The sequence below is a fragment of the Macaca nemestrina genome, chromosome 19 (assembly GCF_043159975.1).
Source record: "Macaca nemestrina isolate mMacNem1 chromosome 19, mMacNem.hap1, whole genome shotgun sequence".
Lineage (NCBI taxonomy): Eukaryota > Metazoa > Chordata > Mammalia > Primates > Cercopithecidae > Macaca > Macaca nemestrina.
This window is the reverse complement of record NC_092143.1, coordinates 58,178,225-58,195,615: the sequence shown is the minus strand read 5'-3', so window position 1 is coordinate 58,195,615 and position 17,391 is coordinate 58,178,225. Positions and strand designations below refer to the sequence as shown.

The 17,391-nt window shown below is 37.4% G+C and overlaps 1 protein-coding gene across 2 annotated transcripts in view; it reads left to right on the top strand.

Moving 5' to 3' along the window:
• The window catches only part of LOC105498445 (ASXL transcriptional regulator 3), a 231,035-nt gene extending 213,936 nt beyond the window's left edge, over positions 1-17,099 (top strand). The window contains exons 12-13 of one of the 2 annotated variants that reach the window (XR_011616964.1): positions 3,605-3,704; positions 16,229-17,099. The gene's annotated coding sequence lies outside the window, so the exon portion shown is untranslated. Of the gene's footprint in view, positions 1-3,604; positions 3,705-5,591; positions 6,246-16,228 lie in introns of those variants that run through there. The other variant, XR_011616963.1, reaches the window with a different exon arrangement.
• Positions 17,100-17,391: the final 292 nt, after the last annotated feature.

The following is a 17,391-nucleotide window of genomic DNA, read 5'->3' as shown; positions in this document are numbered from 1 at the left end:
TACAGTTTGTAGAAGTTATGAACAAGGGGGAGAATGGTCATGAATGCTCTGGGGCTGTGTTTCTCCATTGCCCCTTGCTTCTCCATTTTTCTGGCCTATATTCCCTAAAGCCTGAACTGTGTTTCTTACTGTGCCTAGGAACTGATCCTGCTAAATAAGAACATCATATGTATGTATGTGGAGGGTGAGAAGGACTTTCCAGTGAGAGTCAGAGTTAAATTTGACTTCACTGTTGCTTGGCTGTTATAACTGAGTTTCCTGGTCTCAGTACACAGTAAGGAAATACCCATCCAAGGCCATGAAACTACTGAAAATTATATTTTTGAAAAACCCAGCTGTTATATTGTATATAAAAATATTTTGTTTTATCTTCTCATTTTTTCTGTTCATGGAGGCTAAAAGGTTGGGTCTTTGGTCAGTAGTAGAAAGTTTATTTGCTCTAGTCCCATTCTTCATTGCGGGCCTCTAAAAAGGAATCACTGATAACACAGATTACGGGAAGTTAGAGCCAAGTCATCTTTTCTCATTAGCATTCTGAAAAGAAGACAGAGGAGGGAAAGAGAAAGAACTAGAATGAAGTGGCCATAAGAAAAATTTAACTCTTCAAATTTTCATATAAAGGGGCTGAATTCAATGCCCTCAAAAGGCAACTAAGGGGCAGATATTACATATCTGGGGGAAGGATCAATACTGAGGGACTACTGCTCATCTCCTAGGCCACTCGCATTAGGACAAGCTGTCTAAGTTACACGGGGGTCACCTGATTGGCCAATATTAAGGTCAGGATTTTGTTCCAGCAGGTGCAAAACCTGTTGTTTACTTAACAATGTTGGTAGCAGCTGCTGCTGCTGCTTGTGCTGTTTCAAAGCAATTAAAGAGTGTGCTGTTTTTGAGGAGGTTGCCAGGTGCTGGCTTCCCTGTGTGCTGTGACAGGCAGGGTGAAATTTCATGGAAACACCTGCCAGCCTCCAAGACAGACCTGTACTAACTGGCTATTATGTACATAGCATTTAATCTTTTGTGGGTTTAGCTGACAGAGCAGGAAGTATGGCTACACCGTCCTCCACCAAGGACTGAAGTGATACGATATGTAAGCACTTTCTTACTTGCCATTGTTGACAAGCATATTTTGAGTAATAAGAGAATTTTATGGCTTTACATTTATCACCTATGTTTGGAGAACATAGAAACACCTCAAATAGAAAAATAGTGTTATTTAAAGACATGTTAGTTATTAATTATCAATTACCAAACTGATTTATAAAACATTGCTATCAAACAATTTTCTCCCAATGCTGAAAAGCTTCTCACTGTCTTTCCCTTTATTAACAACTTTCTTCTTAGAATAGCTGACTTGGGAAAAATACCTTAATTCTCATACTAGAAATAAAATAAATAAAAAGAATCACCACAGCTTTTGACTTTGTTTTGGGAAATATATATGTGACTTGGGACCTTTAGTTTCCTTTTCACAAGCAATAGAGAAGTCCTTGTGGAAGAAATAGAAACTTAAAAATTTTCTGAAGGTTAGATCACAACTTTCTTTTTGGTACAGTAATCCCAGATGAACTCAGGAGACACATATAGACTTCCTTTTAAAACATACTTGCCAAGCCTTAGCCATCTACCATGAAAATGCTTTTCCATCAATTTTAGAATTATAGTAACTCAATGAATTCAAAAAAGAGGTCCAACGATGCTATCTTAAAGCTGCGTCCTATTTTTTTTAAAGTTTTTCACTGAAAATGTGCTTGATATTCTGTTCACAGACAAGGGAGCCATGCAGGGCTAACAGTTTGAAGTATTTGAAATGTATCTTCAACCTACCTACCCTGTATATACCCCTTTCTCCCATTTACTTTCCTCTATTAAAACTGCCCCCCCCAGAAAGAAGTATAATAATTTATTCATCCTAAAGTATCAATGATAGATATAGAATATTCTGTTACCATTCCCTAAAACATTTGCATTTTTTGGAGAAAATAATATATATTAATTCAAGGGTAAATATTTTTTTAAAAAAGAAACATAATTCCGAAATGCTAAGGAGAGTGCAGAGAAAGGAGGTATTTGGGAAGCAAAGGTATTTGTGGTTTGCATGCACATTATTCATAACTGGCCCGTTTGTATCAATCTCCTTGATGAAGTCAATATGTCTTGCCTTGGGAGAGACTGTGTGTTGCATAGAGGAGCAGTAACTTGAATCCCAGTTTGGCCAGTTGCCAACTGAATCAAGCTTCTTAAGCCTCCATTCCTTCATCTGTAAAGATAGAGGTAACAATATCAACACCTTCAACAGAAGGCTGTTGAGGAAATTTCAATTAAATGACAGTATATGAAAACATCCAGGATAGTACCTCTTACAAGTAAGGCACTAGAAAAAAACTGTGATATTTTTCCTTTGGTTAAATTCAAATATTTTTGGGCAGACCAAGTTCATTCTAGGAGCACCTTTGTTGGTTCACATTCACTGAGGTGGAAAATGGCCACATCTTGGCATTTATAGTTGTAGGTGACCACACAGAATATGATTTATTACTTTATGTGGAAAAGGCTTTTGTGTGAAACGTCTTTTATGCCCTCCTCCCCATCGTTCAAGGAAATAGTTCATAACCATCTGATTTAATGCTCATGAAACTCAAAGTTAGTTTTATTAACTATATCAAGCTTCATGTAACCCGTTTCATCAGGCACAAACCTTCGTTACTGTTCACCGTTGTATTTAGGTAGCATTTTAAGACTGTCACAAAATAATTCAGAGGTTATTATACCTGAGGAAAAAAATGTGCTACTATTTCCAAGTTTCTGCTAGGATTCTGCATTGCCTCTATCAAAAAATTTTAAACCATGTTGAGAAGCTGATTTTTTTAATCAGGAAAAGTACCAGGTGGCAAATACACATTTTATATAAAATAGGACTGACCTTTTGCGTTGCTGAACACGGAAAGAGAAGGATAAAAGGATATGGAGTTGAAGAAGATAGAATGCATACGAGAAAAGATAATTCTCTCCTCTCGCAGTCTGATGATATACCCCCTTAGGGGTACTATAAGGAGTTAATGTTATCAATATGGGATGGTTGATGTATGGAAAAAGCAGAACGGTGTTTTTATAAGAAATAACATAGCCAAATAAAAGTCATTTTCTTTGTAGGAGGTCAGAAGGAAGAAGAATAACAAACTAACTACATGGTGAGTAAAAATATTGTAAAGAAAATATAGAACATGTATGTCAAGAAAAATATTTTAAAATGCATTTAGAAGACTCCTACACTATATTCGCCAGTGCTGGGAACAATGGAGAAGTTGTTCCTTGTTTATTTTAGGTTTTAGAAAAACTCAAGGACGTGGGTTTGGCATATGTCTGGTTTTGATGATCATATTACAATTTGAGGGTTTTGCTTTGTTGTTTCATTGGTATCAGCTGCAGGTAAACAAGTATACTGGATGTGAACTGGATAATACAGTATACTTGATGGAAATAGGATATTGGATGGTTTAAAGGTAAGATTAAAAGGGCAGACTTGAGCCAAACGGTCTAGCTTTGATTTGTTTCAATTCCAGCTGTGTGCTCTGAGTGAGTTACTTACTTTTTCTGTTTATAGGTTTTGTCCTTACTAAAATGATATGAAATATTATACCTCCCAGCGTTACTGAAAAGATTAAATAGATAATGCAGGAAAACTCCCTAAAGCCTGGCTCTCAGTAAGTAAACTCTAATTACTATCTATTGCTGATAGCTATTAAGATTAGATTATTACTCATTTGTTTTCTTTTAGTGGGTAATTTTCTTTAAAGAAATGATTTCTTTAAAAATGTAGAACAGTTATTTTCTTTTTTCCCAAGACAGTCTTGCTCTGTCACACAGGCTGGAGTGCAGTGGCGCGATCTCAGGTCACTGCAACCTCTGCCTCCCGGTTCAAGCCATTTTCCTGCCTCAGTCTCCCAAGTAGCTGGGATTACAAGTGCCCACCACTGCGCCCAACTAATTTTTGTATTTTTAGTAAAAATGGGGTTTCACCATGTTGGCCAGTCTGGTCTCGAACTTCTGACCTCATGATCTGCCCGCCTCAGCCTCCCAAAGTCCTGGGATTACAGGAGTGAGCCACTGTGCCCGGCCTTTCTTTCTTGCTTACTCTCTGAACTCCAAAATCCTGTATTTTTAGATATAAATTTGAAAACTTCATATTGCAAATGTATAATAGTTGTATCATGGTTGTTTTCTCTTCATGTACTAACCAATGAAGATGAAACCTAAATTTATATTTGAATATTAATATCTTTTTTTTTTTTTTTTTTTTGAGACGGAGTCTCGCTGTGTCTCCCAGGCTGGAGTGCAGTGGCGTGATCTCGGCTCACTGCAAGCTCCGCCTCCCGGGTTCACGCCATTCTCCCGCCTCAGCCTCCCAAGTAGCTGAGACTACAGGCGCCCGCCACCACGCCCGGCTAGTTTTTTGTATTTTTAGTAGAGACGGGGTTTCACCATGTTAGCCAGGATAGTCTCGATCTCCTGACCTCGTGATCCACCCGCCTCGGCCTCCCAAAGTGCTGGGATTACAGGCTTGAGCCACCGCGCCCGGCCTGAATATTAATATCTTAATGTTTGTGAACTTTCCATGTCAGGTAGTCAACAATAAAAAGAAATCAATGTTGAGAAAAGTGATTATAATAGCTAAAAGTCTGATAGTAGTAATGATTAAGAACATGTGTGCATGGGTGAAAAAGAACAGCTAATTAGACTAGATATAGTACATCTTCATAAGGAAATTACTATCCAAGTTATCTCAACTATTTTTGATTTGCAGAAGAAAAAATTCAAGATTGTGACAAAAAAACACAGAGTGTGATTTTGTATATGACAGTGAAAACATTTTGCATTGAAATGGGATTGTGGTCTGCTAGAGGCACTATTATATTTTGTTTGTAATATATAGACCCAGGGCTCTGAGTGTTCTTCTAACAGAGTAGCCCACATAATTTATCTGTTGATACATAAGGATGGTCAGTTTATTTTCAGTTTAAATGAAAATTTTTCATTTCCTCTAACAAGTATATTCTGTATACTAAATTAAAAATACAATGTTTGCATGCCCTATGAAGTTTGAGTGTTCTCTTCCCAGGAGATGAACAAGAACTATTTAATGTCTCAAGAAAAACAAACACCAAACTAACTTGCAATTCCCACTGAGTATCTCCCGAAGATTAGTGTTCTGTTTGTAGTATTATGACTAAGACATAGCAAGAGACAGAGCCTTCATAAATTTAAATAGGACCTTTATCCTTTCCATCTTGTGTCTTAGCATGTACATTGCTTACTCTATGATCACTGAATGTAATATAAATATTATAACCTTGCAATCATAAAAATTTGAAATACCAAGGAATTGGAAAATAATATTCTTTCCTACCAAGCTTATAAAATACTTTTGTGACTTATAGTTTGCTTTAATTTTAACAACACTGGATCAAAATTTTAAGACTGTAATTTTATTCTACAAGATGTGAATATTAAACCCTTGTAAAACTTTAAATGTTATGCAATCACTCAAGTGCATAACCAACCATCTAAGAAAATCTCTCTCCTTCTTCTAGAGAAACCCAAAATATGGAATCAAAGCCAAGAGTTTACAACTTTGGATCACAAGGGAAGAGTTAGGAAGCTCCTCTTTAAGATTGTTAACTAATTCCAAAACAAGCCAATCTTTTTCAGACGTCAGATTCCCTCCTTGGTGAATCTTTCTGCATGAGGTTTATTGGGTGATATTTATGATTATACTGGATAAATATACATAGGAAAGAAAATCATGAGACTTTAAAAAGGGTGCTATAATGCTATTACAGAAATTACTTTTTCTAAGAGTTCAGGTTCTTGGGTAGCTGAACCATCATTTTGTCCACCTCTTCTATCTACTGCCCACAGATTCTTTAGTCCTGTCTATATCAACAAGTCAATCAAAATGAATTATAAAGGAGAAGAAAGTGTTCCTCACCTTACTTCAGTGTTGCAGTTTTGGAGCGTTGAGTTTCTTTGTTTCCCTGCTTAGTCCTCTCACTTTCTCCTTTTATCCTTCTTCCTTACTAGCTCCCTCTCCCCAGTTATATACTATTAACATATATAGAGTATAAGCATTTTAGGAGAGAGGAACAATGCCATTTAGTTTTATTGCATAAATAGTAAATACTTCTTGTAAAATAATCAAACAATACAAAAATAGGCAGAGTTGAACCTAATTTTAAAAAATTCTTTCTCCCCCAAACTGTAACTGTCCTCCTAAGAGGTAACGATCACTAAAAGTAAAGTTTGCTATGGAAACTTGTTGTTCTTTATGTATATTATATCCACATATATGCGAACATGCTCGTACCATTCACATGATTGCATGACTTGTTTTTTTTAAATGATACTTTAGTGATCTTTCCAAGTCTATATATATTATTTCACTTTCTTCATTTTGCTAGCTCAATACTATCACAAGGTATGGATATACATTTATTTGACAATATTTAAGGTAAAAGGTATAAAGAATAATGGTTATAAAATCACTGTCCAGTTTAAGAAATAGCATATTACCAACATTTTTGGAACTGTGTAACCCTCCCTGATTCCATCACACTCCCGCCCTGTCCTCTTCCCTCCTCTATTAACTCCAATCCTGAATATGTAATGTATTATTCCTTTGCATTTCTTTATATTTTCTTTATATTTTTATTACATTTTTATGCATCCTTAAACACAATATAATATTGATCTGACAGTTTCTAGCCTTTATATAAATAGTATCAAAATGAGTTTACTTTTTCCCTCAGAAAAATATTTATGATATTTATCATTATTGAGATAGAAAGTTCTAGTTCATTAATTTTTAAATTTACTAACGTAAAATAATTTATTATATAAGTATAACACAGATGTATTTATTCACATTGCTGGTAATGAACATTCATGGATTTTCAGCTTTTAAAACTAAAAATAATATGCTGAGAACTTCCAGTTTCTGTTCCAGCATGTGAAAGGTTTGGAAGTTGTCATTCTCATCTTCACAAAAGAAGATCAAATTGAAGACCCACAACTCTTCTTAGATTCATCAAAGAATTGAGGCCACAAAATCAATCACTGCCACCAAATATGGAATATCGTAGCCCATTGGAGCAGAAATTTTGGTGCTGAAACATCCTCAGAAACAAGTATCAGGGTAGAAAAGTTAAACTGTAATTGATGAATTGCTGGAGATTCGATATTGACATATATTGAAAGTTAGAAACTCTAAGAGGGAGCCAGACTTAGTGGGGCGTCCTATGCTTTTGTGACTTTTACCTCCAAAAGCCCTTCCAGATTCTCAAAGTAAAGATTAAACAAATACTCTTGTGTTTATGGCAGGAGAAGGGGAAAATTTGCCATATTAAAATATGCCCAAAGCATTCTGTTCTTAGCAAAATCTTCCCTTGAAAGAAATTATTTTACCAAAGGCAAACTAACAGGATTTTTTTTCAGAGTCTAACTGACCAAGGGTAGGATAAATTCCTAACTCCAACCCCTCTAGACTTTCTGTCTCATATAAGGGGGCACAAAATTGAAAGCACTGGTTAAGGTTACAGACTAGGGGCACAAGTTCATTAAAAGACTGAGACTTAATTTTAACCCTGTAGAATAGTTCTGTGCTCCCTGTGCCTTTCCACCACATCAATAGCACTTCAGTATAATAACAGGAACAACAAGGAAGAACTGTATGTCTCAAACTTTATTTAAGAAGAAGTCTCTAGGGAAAAACCAAAGGCAATAGTGGAGACAGAAACAAGGACACCCATGAGAAATTTTAGCCTTTGACATCACAACTGCAGCAAACAGGAAGTATAGCCTGTTAGCCTGATCATCATAAAACCTAATGCTAAAGACCTATTTACTTGAGTTCATTTTACTCAATACATTATGTCTGGCTATCAATAAGAAAGCAATGTCAATGGAAATTTCAAAAACTAAACTGCAGAGATAAAAAAGAACGAAATAGAACAGAATATCCAAAAACCATGGGACAATTACAAAAAGTGTAAATATGTACAATGAGACTAACAGAAGGAGAAAAAAGAGAGGAAGAAATATTTGAAGCAATTTCTGAAATTTAAAAAAGTAATAGACAGCAAACCACAATCCAGATAGCTCAGACCACAGCAGGATAAATGCAAAACAAACAAACAAAACCACCTACGAATATCACGTTCAAGCTGCAGAAAAACAATTAAGCCAGGTGCAGTGGAGACTGAGGTGGACGGACCACTTGAGGCCAGGAATTTGAGACCAGTCTGGGCAACACAGCAGAATCCTGTCTCCACACAAAACAAACAAACAAAACAAATAAACAGAAAATATTAACCTGGTGTGGTGGCATGTTTCTGTAGTCCCAGCTACAAGGGAGGCTGAGATGGGAGCACTACCTGAGCCCAGGGAGGTTGAGGCTGTAGTGACCGATCATCGCACCATTGCACTCTATCCTGGGTGACAAAGTGAGACACTGCCTTAAAAAAAAGCAAAAAAAAAGGACTGAAATATTTAAAGTGCTGAAATTAAAAAAAAAAAAAAAAAGAAAAAAAAACCTACCAACCTATAGGTTATCCCTCAAAACTGAAGAAAGAAGGAATAAAGGATTTTTCAGACAAAAATTTCCCCGGGACTTTATTGCCAGTAAACCTGCCTTGCAAGAAATGTTTAGAAAGAATTTCTTTAGAAAAATAGAAAATGATATATATAATATATATCATCTCAAATCCGCATAAAGATGGAAAGAATTTAGAGAAGAAATAGAGAAATAGAGTATTATATTTTTCTGATTCTTAGCTGATTTAAAAAGCCAATATTTTGCTCAAAATAATAGCAGTGATGTAGAGCTTATGGAGAAGCGAGATTAATGTCAATGATGTTATAAGATACAGGAAAGGGGATTGGGATGTTACTGTTTGAAGGAGGAGCTGGATTCATTGCAAGTGTATATTGCACACTCAAAGGCAATGACTAAAAATTTTTTTGAATAAATTATTTGGTATGCTAAGATGGGGAAAAATAGAATTACATAAAGTATCAGTTAATATCAGAAAGGGCAGAAAAAAGTAAAAGGCAACAACAACAACAAAAAATCCCACAAGGAACAAAGACAACAAATAGAAAACAATAAAAGCATGATAGATGTAAAACCAACTATATCCATAATCACTTTAAATATCAATGGTTTAAATATGCCAATGAAAAGACAGAGACTGCCAGAGTGAATAAAGAAGATATAACTATAGGTTTTCTACAAGAAAACCACCTTAAATATAAACTCACAGGTAGATTAAAAGTAAAGTGGGTAGAGAAAGTTATATAATGCTAACACTGAAAGACAGCTGGAGTAACTATATTAATTTCAGATAAAGCAGACATCAGAGCAAGGAAATTTTCAGGGATAAAGAGAGGCATTACATAATGATAAAGTGGTCAGTACTTTAAAAGGCATAACAGTTTTTAATATGTATGTACCTAACAGTACGGTGTCAAAATATATGGGGCAAAAAATGATACAAGTGCAAGGAGAAATAGATCAATCCATTACTATATTTGGAGACCTTATCACCCCTCTATCAGAAATGGACAGATCAATCAGGCAGAAAATCAGTAAGGACATAGTTTAACTGAATAATATTAATTAACTGGATCTAATTGATATCTATAAAATATTTCGTCCAGCAACAGAAAAACACCCATTCTTCTCAAGCTCACACATAACATTCGCCAAGATAGACCATATTCTGGGGCATAAAACACATCTTAACATATTTTAAAAATATATATCATATAAAGTATACACTCAGACCATTTGTTAGTCCATTTTTGTCTTGCTACAACATAATATCTGAGGCTGAGTAATTTATAGGGAAAGGAGGTTTATTTAGCCAATGATTCTGGCCCCTGGCAAGTCCAAGAGGATGACGCCAGCATGTGCACAGCTTCGGGTGAATGCCTTGTGCTGTATCACAATATAGCAGAGAAGCAGAAAGGTGAACAGGTGTGTGCAAAGAGCCAGGGAACAAGGAGGCGGACCTGCTTTATAGCTACCTGTTCTTGTCGGTAGGTCGTCATAAAGTCATAAAACAAGTCCATTCCTGTGGGAACTAATCCAGCTTCAGGAGAGCAAAAACTGACTCACTACCCGGAGCGTGGCATCAATCTATTCATGCAGGACCTAAACACCTCTCACTAGGCTCCACCTGCCAGCATGCCAAGCTCCATGGCACTGTATCTCTAGGGTGACCGAGGAAAAAAAGAGAAGGTACAAATTCACAAATTTCTAATATTCAAAATAAAGGGAGGGGCATCACTACGAATCCCATGAACATTAAAATACTATGAACCACTCTAAGTCCGCAAATTTAATAACTTAGATGAAATAGACCAATTCCTTGAAATATACAATCTACCAAAAGTCACACAAGAAATAATCTCAATAAGTCTGTGTAAATTAAATAAATCAACTCTATACTTAATAACCTTCCAAAACAGAAAGCAACCAGGACCAAATGGATACCCTGGTGAATTCTGTCAAACACTTAGAGAACAAAGTATACCAATTTTCTACACTTTTTTCCAGCTAAAAGCAGAGGGAGTACTTACAACACATTCTATGAGTCCAACATTACCCTAATACCAAAAGCGGAAAAAAAAATTACAAAAAGGAAAACTACAAACCAGTATCGTTCATGAACATTGATGCAAAAATGCTCAGCAAAGTAGTAGCAAACCAAATCTAATAATATATAAAAATATTTATACACCATGACCAAGTGGAATTTACTCCAGATATAGAGGGCTAGTCTAACATTTGAAAAAATCGGTTAATGTAATCCACCACATTAATATGCTAAAGAAAAAATATTATAATCATATCAACAGATGCAAAAAATGGATAACATCTAATATCCATTCAATATAAAAATTCTGAGCATATAAAACTGGAAGTAAACACCCTCACTTGACAATGAATACCTACAAAAACCTAAACGTCAGCTGTTTTTGGATGATGGGGTTCATGGTAAGGCAAGTGAAATTTGAGGTGGTTGCATTGCCAAACATCTTTTGCCATTAAAATATCCCAAGGATAAAGCTGATGTAATAGTTTGGGATGTCATAGCAAAAATATCATGAATTGCATAACTTATGAACAACAGAAATTTATTTCTCACAGTTCTGAGAACTGGGACATCCAGATCAAGGCTCCTGCAGATTTTGTGTCTGGTGAGGGCTCATTCCTTATAGACAGTGCCTTTCAGCTGGGTCCTCATACGGTGGAAGTAGTGAAGAAGCTTTCTTAGGTCTGTTATATAAGGGCATTAATCCCATTTATTTGGGCTCCGCCTTCATGATCTAATCACCACCCCTCAAAGACCCCACCTCATAACACCATCACCTTGGGGTCTAGGATTTCATCATGTGAATTTGGAAGAAAGGGGGACAAAGAATCAGACCATAACAGATGATGTTGTGTGGGACACCATGGCAATACATAATACGTTTAGTCACTTTACGTGCAAAGGTCTGGCAAGAGCATATTGGAAAGGAGAGGCAAATTCATGTCTAGAATATATATTTATTCTCATGAGAAATGCAACCACTGCCAAAAGTGTTGCAAGGCAGGGGGAAATACCCTAATCTCTCTCTCCTTGCAACTCTCCATTTCTTCCTGTGACTGGCACTAGCCAAACCCACATGGAAGTCAGAAAGTAGAGCTACCAGTCTGCACAGAGCAATGCAGAGAAGGGGAACATGGTTCAGGAGGGGTGGAAAACAGAATAATTAAACATGTTCACATTCCTATAGTCTTCTACCTTCATAAGGAATATATGTTGCATTCTGAATCTGTTGATTCAGTTTCTAGTACTATATTGGGACAAGTAAAACATTACTTCAAAGAGGAAAAGGGACCAGGCTTCCTGGGTATAAATTGTATGCCAGGCAAACCAAGGGAAAGAAACATGTCTTCCCTGATTGTTGTAGTCAACTGTCAACAAGCGTGTTGCCGACTGGAGCTGGCCATAATAAATACAAATAGATCCTTCATGTAAAGAAGTAGGTATCATGGACCCAATATGGTTATTGATACTTGTTGCCTCTTTCAGAATAACCAAGTGCTAGAAGTCAAGTGATTGCTGTGAATGGAAATGTGTTTTATTCACAATCAAATGAAGTGTGGTAGGCCCAAAGCCAGAGAATATTCTCTGATTAGACTCACTTAATTGCTCTAAATTTAGCTAGTTGAATTTTGTTAAGTATCATCATTTTCAATTTTTGAAATGGAGGCTTTGAGGTTTATCATAAAATCTCAGTTTTATTGCAGAGATATCATAAGGCTCTATAAATATTTTCACCAAAAGCATTCTTTTTTCTTTCAATACACTTAGCATATTGTGGATTCCCAGATTATGTTCTTATCAACAAGTTTCCCTGGCTGACAGAAATATTTGGAACCTTGAGAGGAAGTGGGAAAAGCAGTCACAAGTTGCCAGCAGTTCTTCTCTAGACAGAGGCTTCAACTCCCACTTTGGATAGACTTTTCTTTCTTGTTAAGAAATCCTAGGAATTATCCTTTTAGTTAAAGAAATATAAAACATACATCTATAGACTATGAGGCAGAATATCATTTCTGGCACAAGCATAATACAGTTATACATTTATCTTGGCAATATATCATTTAGTGTTGAACCGACACTGAGGAATAAAATGTTTTTGATGTTTATTAGTCAAGTCCCTATTTTCCATAACTCCCGCAGTCTTCTAAGGTGATTAAAAGCACCAAAAGCTTTATATTTTGAACTAATTTTAGACTTAGATAAAAGTTGGAAAATAGTACAGAATTCCTGTGTATCCTTCTAGCAGTTTTCTCTAATGTTAGTATCTTGTGTAATTATAGCACAGGTATCAAAATTAAGAAATGAACCTTGGTATAATAATGGGTAAGCTACAATCTCATTTGGACCTGGATTTACCAATTTCCTTATGAACATCCTTTTCCTTTTCCACTATCCAATCCAGAATCCAGAATCCAACATTGTGTTTTGTTGTTATGCCTACTTAGTTTTCTCCAATCTGACATTTTCTGAGTCTTTTCTCAATATGTTTGAAGAATATTGGTCTGTTTTTTAATAGCGTATACCTCAATTTGAGTTTGATGTGTTCTGATTATCAGATTGAGGTTACACATTTTTAGGAAGAGTATCACAGAAGTAATGTGACTTCCTCAGTGCCTCGTCACATCACAAGTCATATAAGGTTGATATACGTTATAAATGGTGATAATTAACCTTGGTCACTAGATGAAGGTTGTGTCTGTCACATTTCCCACTTCCTAGTTTGCCACAATATCCTTTCTTCTCGAACTTTCACCCTATTATGGGATCTTGCCTATAATAATTACCGTTGCTGTGTTATGTTAGTGATTGTCCATTTCTCTTATACTTTTTACATTTATCAATTGGCCTGCTAACGAACATTAATAGAGACTGAATGCTTAGCCATGGGCCATCAAGCTACCATGTGAGCTGAGCTGTCCACATGAACTGGGTATCATATGGTTACCAACCCTTGAAACTGGGCACATATAACAGCATTCTATCATCAAATCAAAGTGGTATATATGTAACTAGGCCAAAGCTGGCCCTGAAGACACATGTACATTAAAGAGTAGCACAAATACCCATGGTCCCCATCTCTGCAATGTGGCATTCTCTCTCCCATCCGGCCCCTATGGCCTCATGGACATTCCCTATGATCAGTTGACAGGTAGAGACAAGACTTGGACCTGGTTTGTGGATGGTTCTGCATGATATGCAGGCATCACCTGAAGCTGGACAGCTGCAGCACTACAGCCCCTTTTGGGAACATCCCTGCAGGACAGTGGTGAAGGGAAATCCTCCTCATGAGCAGAAATTTGATCAGTGTCCCTGGTTATTCACTTCATTTGGAAAGAGAAATGGCCAGACATGTGACTAAATACTGATTAGTGGGCTGTGATCAATGGTGTGCCTGGATGGTCAGGGACTTGGGAGAAATATGATTAAAAAGTTAGTAACAAAGAACTCTGGGGGAGGGTTGTGTCAATTGACCTCTCTGAATGGGAAAAAAAAAACATGAAGATATTTATGTACCATGTGCAAGTTCAACAAAGGGTGACCTCAGCAAAGGATAATTTTAGTAATCAAGTTGATCAAATAACCTATTGTGTGGATATTAGGCTTTTTCCCTCAGTAACTTTGCTATGGACCAATGGGCTCATGAACAAAATAGCCATGATGGCAGGGATGGAGATTATGCATGGGCTCAGCAATATAGACTTCTACTCAACCAGGCTGACCTAGCTATAGCCACTGCTGAGTGCCCAGTCTACCAGCAGCATAGACCAACACTGAGTCCCCAGTATGACACCCTTCCCCAGCCAGCTACAAATCAACAGGTTGATTTCACTGGACTTCTACCATCATGGAAAGGGCAGTGTTTTATCCTTACTGAGATAGATACTTAGTCTGGATTTAGATTAGCCTTTCCTGCATAGTGTTTCTGCCCAAACCACCATTCATGGGACTTACAGAATGCCTTGTCCACCACCATGTTTTTCCACATAGCATTGCTTCTATCAAGAAACTCACTCCACAGCAAAGGAAGTGTGGCAATGAACCCATGCTTGTGAAATTCACCGGTCTTACTGTGTTCCCCACCATCCTGAAGCAGCTGACTTAATAGAGGGCTGTAATTGCCTTTTGAAGACTGAGTTACAGTGTCAGTTAGGTGGCAATACCTTGCAGGGCTGGTGCAAGGTTCTTCAGAAGACTGTAGATGCTCTGAATCAGTGTCCAATATATGCTCTGAATCAGCATCTAATATATCAGCTTTCTCTGATAGCCAGGCTTCATGGATCCAGGAATTAAGGGGTGGAAATGACAATGGTACCACTCACTATTACCCCAGTGACCCCTAGGACCCACAGAGGGTAGTTAAATTTTTGCTTCCTGTTTCCAGAACTTTATGTTCTGCTGGTTTAAATGCCAGAGGCAAGAATGCCTTCACCAGAAGACACAACAGTGATTCCATTGAGCTGGAAGTTGAGACTGCCACCTGGCCACTTTGGAATCCTCATGCCTTTGAATCAACAGCCAAAGAAGGGAGTTACTGTGCTGGTTGGGATGATTGATCCTGACTACCAAGGAAAAATTGCACTGCTACTCCACAACCGAGATAATAAAAAGTTTGTTTGGAATACAGTGATCCCTTAGGACATCTCTTATTATTACCAGGCCCTGTGATTAAGGTCAATGGAAAAACTACAAAAATCTAATCAGCACTAACAATGGCCCAGACCCTTCAGATATAAAGGTGGTTATATCTGAAGGATCTCCCTACCAGGTAACAAACCAGAACCAGCTGAGCTGCTTGCTGAAGATAAGGGAGTAAATAATGGGTAGTAGAAGAAGGTAGTTATAAATACAAGCTCTGGTCATGTGACCAGCTACAGAATTGAGGAGAGTAAATCATCATGAGTATTTCCTACATATTTTGCTACAAATATATATTTGTGTGTATATATTTATATGTACAAAGAGATACCTCTATCTAGTTATAGAGCAAAATCTATATATAGACATATGTATATAGATAGATACAGAGGTAGAGCAAAATATTTTATTTCCTGTTTCCTTATTATGTAACATGTGATGTATTAACTTTATGTTATAATATTTAAATATTGTCAATTTTACATAATAATATTTAAGTTACAGGATATCAAGGATAAGAAAGAGTAAACCACTCAAGGACATTGCTTCCTGTTTGGGGTAGGGTATTAGTGGGTTTTATGTAGTAAGTAGGATAGTCATACAATGCTAGGAGAAATTAGGACCTTGTTTGTGTCTTCATTTGAGGCTAAAGTATGGTTTAAGTAGATGTGTACGGGTGCCAAATTGACAAGGGGTAGACTTGGGGTGGTTATATTAATGTGTTAACTTGACTGGACCATGGGGTGGCCAGATATCTGATCAACATTATTTCTTGATGTGACTGTGAGAGTGTTTCTGAATGAGATTCGTATTTGAGTCCATAGACTGAGGGAAGCCAATTGCCCTCCCCTTATGGTGGGCATCATCCAACCTGTTGAAGGCCTGAATTGAACAACAAGTAGGATAAGGGATAATTTACTCTCTCTCTGTCTGTTTTCAAGCTGAGACATCGCTCTTCTGCACTTGGACTGGAACCTACACAATTGGCTGTCCTGGTTCTCAGCCCTTGGGACCACAAATGACTGGCAGTCCTGGGTGTCCAGCTTGCAGAGGGTAGATGATGCAACTTTTCAGCTTCCGGAATCAAATAAGCCTGTATCCTGTGGAGCTGATGACAGCCTAGGCTCAGTTCCTGAAGTCAGAAATGGAAAAGCTGGGGTATCAGAGATCTCTCTGATTTCTGCTTCCCAATTGAGCTCACAGGGAACAGTCTTGAGCCTTAGAGAAGGTGAAAAGTTTTAATTTTAGGTAAAAATTTTAAAAAATAAACCAAAAAGAGAAAACAAGAAAAGAACTTACAGGACTGTTTCCACCAAGGACATTTGGCATACATTTTGCTACTTCGGATTCTAGTAGACAACAATGCAGCTGGAGTTGATGAGAGGCCCAAACTCTCCCACTGCGTATAGAATGTAATGTGGCTCTGGGACAATAAAGAGTGAAAGAAAGGCAATGCCACACCAGGAACTCTGCATCTTTGGGTCAGCAAACCAGGCACCAAGCATGGACATGATGAGAATGAGAATGAGCACCTCTCTCGTGGACTTTGAAGGCAGCCAGCACAATGTGACTTAAAGTGGACAATGAGGAACTCTCCACCTCATTAAACACATTTGAAACATCCTCAGGCTCCCCTGGGAGTTGTCAGTGTGGTCCTGTAGTGAGGGAGGCATCAGCTTAGTGTCATCCTCATATGACCTCCTTCTCATACCCAGCAGCTGAGGAATCTGGTGAAACCTGGGTTAAACCTGGATAACCTGGGTTACTCTCCACTGCTAGAGACATTGGCTTCTCACTGGAGACCTTGATAGAAATATGTAATGATTAATTTTACATGTCAACTTGACTGAGTGTGTTTGTGAGTATGTTTCCCGAACAGAGTAGCATTTGAATCAATAGACTATGTAAAGAAGATCTGCACTCACCAGTGTAGGTCAGCATCGTCCAATCTATTGAAGGCCTGTATAGAACAAAACTTTACCCTTTCTTTCTGAGCTAGGCCATTTGTCTTCTGCTCTCAGACATCGGCACACTTGGTTCTCAAACATTTGACTTGATCTGGGACTTACTTCTGTCTCTCCCCTTCCCCCTCCCCCATCTCACC